Raw genomic sequence first — 3,403 nt, forward strand, 5'->3', positions numbered from 1 at the left:
ATTCCAATTTAATTGCTTTATAGTGCAGTTTAGGCATCTGGAATTTCTGAAGCTCTCCAGGTGATTCTAATCCACAGATAAGGTTAAGGATCACTGCTCCAGATCCTGGAGATACAGCAATGAACAAAACAAATAAGGCAGAGCTCTCATTAGAACAGTCATATTCTAGCCCCCCTCTTATTACCAGCTCTCTGAATTCTCTTGCCAGACAATCCTTTTACTATACTTGCTCTTTCAGGTCTTGGTTCTAGATGAAACCATCTAAACACTGTCTCTACTCAAGCATCCAGAGCTGTAATAAACACAACTCTGCTGATTAGTTTCATTATAAATTTATGAGCTTCATTCTCAGCTGGGCTCTCAATCATTGGCAAAGTTTAACTTATCTTTTGCCACCTTCCTTTCTTATTTCTGATAGCAGATATTTCTGATAGCAGAGTTTTTCTCTCTCTTAAAACTCTCTATCAAGATCCTGCTTCTCTCACTCTCAGCTGATATGATAACTCAACCTCTTATTTAACAAAGAAAATAGCAGTCATAGTAATGAGCACCCTCAGCACTCCTCCTTTCTACCTTAACATTAAATATCTTTTCTCTCCCTTCTATCTTTAATTTCTCTTATAGCCAGATCCTTCTCTACTCTATAAATGTACTGAAGCATCTGCCTATTAGACCTGCTTAGAATTGTCTATTCTCTCTCTCTCCTTTCTTTCACTGACATATATCTTAAAAGAATTCTCTACACTTACAGCCTCCACCTCCATTCTCCACTTAGCCCTCCTGAATTTCTATTTGACTTCCATTGCTATCACTGTACAGCGGTGCTTTCCAAACTTTTCCATGGCATGGCAACCAGATAAAATTATTATATTTATTTGGCACCCTGCAGACAGCAATCAAGATCACTCTAACCCCTCCTGACATGTCAGGAACTTAAGGGGCTTATTCTTCAGCTCACCTGCAATCATCCATGGCTCGCCACCCCACCTTGGCATGCCAGGTAGGAAGTCCTGCTCCACTGAAGCTGCTCTGGCAAAGGACACCGGTGACCTCACTGACAAATGCAATGTTTACTTCTCTTTCCTCCTCTGTTCTATAGCAGAGTCTATTGATCATGGGGATTCTTTACTTAAAATGACCACAGTTTGTTCAAGATAATGTACCATTGGCGGCCAGGAAGTAGGTGGAGAAAAGAAGAGCAGGCTATTTTCCTTTCACTGTCTGCTTGATTAAAGCCAACTTGCTTCAGAGAACTCTGCCATCCATAGGCAATGCCCGGGGTCCATGGTCAGATGATGTGGCCAGAGGAGGTCATTTGCTATGGAGTCTTAATTGACCAAGCAATTGGTAAATCGTGATACTCAAGAATCATTGTGTATATTAGTGTACCCCTTAGAATGTTTTCACAAATTAATTCTAAATAAGATTCTAGGCATGGGTTATCTGCATTTTTCTGAGGAGAGGCCACTTAGAGATCTTTCCATCACAAACCTTAGGGTGTTTTTTGTCCTGTGTGTGGTTAAACTTGGGATTGTCCAGGGCAAACCTGTACAACTACTTACCTTACCTTCAAGTTGGCTTCTCTTTTCCTCCTACATGGTGGTCCTTACTATAAAGATAACATTTGGCCTGACAAAAGAGCATTTTTTCCCACCAAAGTAAGAGGGAATGAATGTTAACATGGGTACATTCAAGCTGTGTAGTAGTTTGGAGGGGAGCTGAGAGAGTGACTGGCTAAGCTAAATTTTGAGGTCACTGGCCTCCTCAATTTGCCCTATTATCATTATTTCCAACCGAGCTGCAGATGCTGGCGTTCACTTAGAAATACCTTATCATAAACCCACCTGCAATGGACTCCCAAAACTCTGCAGGGGGCTGGGCTGCTTATTCTCTATCTGCCATTCCAGATCCATTCTGACCCTACTTGGCCCTGTTCTGTAGCCCTGGACACTGAATTGTTACCTGCACTCTCCACTTGGCTTTCTTTACCCGTCAGCTTTGGGTTAGGGTCAGTTGTGAGCAGGAAATCTGAGAGTGGGAGGAGAGAGATCAGAATCGTTGCTCTTCTTGCTTCCCCCCCCTCATGCTGTGTTCCTCCACCTAAGGCCACCTCTCCTTTCCCGCAGCCCCTTTTCCACCGTGCTAGCTCCTGTCTGGCCCTGGAATCTTTCCCTCCCTTCCCCCTTCAGGCCTAGAGGTGGCAATGACTTCCCAGGGTCCCTGGATGTGTGACCATTCTTTTGCGCGTGTGTGTGGTTATTCGACGGTTATTCCATCATTGTATGCTGTTCCCCATTCTTGTCGTGTCTTTGTACTAGCCTCTCTGACTAGCCTCTTTATAAATAGTCCCTTCATTAAACTCTTTTTAGTTAAACTCTGGGGGACCAACCTTCTAGTTGCTAGATGGGATGCTGCCCAATTCATGAATCACTTAATAAAGCCAATTAGATATTCAAAACAAACAAACAAAAAACTCTGGGTAAGCCATCTTTTTTCTGCTACAACTTTGTCTATATGAGTAAAGGTATAGACAGATGCTTATAGTTCAGCATTTTGGTAAATGTAATTACTACTATTATTCTACGTTTCTCTCTTAACTTTTTCTATTTATTTAGTTATCTACACCTTAAATTGTCTGGCATGTTTCAAAGGATATTATCCTAGGGATGAAGGGGCAGTAGGAAGAAGCCAACCTGTTGACAGTGGTAGACACAAGTAAAGTGGCTTCTAAGCAAATTGGCATGTTGTCCATTAGTTGGGTTGAAAACCTTTGAAAAGAAGTGTAAAATAAGTGTACATTAAGATTTAGGTTAATTTTAGGTGAAATATGATCACATTATGGGAGTGTAATTGTAATGTGTTCATTTTATTTTCCCAACTGTATTGAGAATACTTTGGAACCAGGATATATGCTACATCTTTGTCTCTCTTATAAAATTCAGCTCGAGGTAGGTAGTACTTGAGAAAGTTTATAGGATAGGTGGGCTCAAAATGGATGAAAAGTGCAATTTACCAAATTTATTTATTGAGTAGCAACAGGTTGCTAAGTGGAGAAACCTAGAATACATATAATAAAAAGATAAATTCTTTCCTTCAACTTTAATTAGAAGAAAAGCAAATGTAAAAAAAAAAAAAAAAAAAAATGAAACCAAACCAGAGGAAGAGGGAGTTAAAAGGACAAGATTAATTTATGAGAATTGGATAAAAAAGTTCAAGGGCAAGAGAATGAAGAACGCAGGTTGTGCATATGTGTGTTGGGCGCGATATCAAGAAGTTAAATAGAAAACAATGAATTTTAAAAGCAAAATACAAAATGTTTTTAAAAATTATTATAGGCAAACACTTTCTTCTGAATCTTAAGGCATTCGATGTTAAATACTGAATGTAGACTAAGGAGTCATTG

This window comes from Miniopterus schreibersii (assembly GCF_964146895.1).
Source record: "Miniopterus schreibersii genome assembly, chromosome: 1".
NCBI classification, from domain to species: Eukaryota; Metazoa; Chordata; class Mammalia; order Chiroptera; family Miniopteridae; genus Miniopterus; species Miniopterus schreibersii.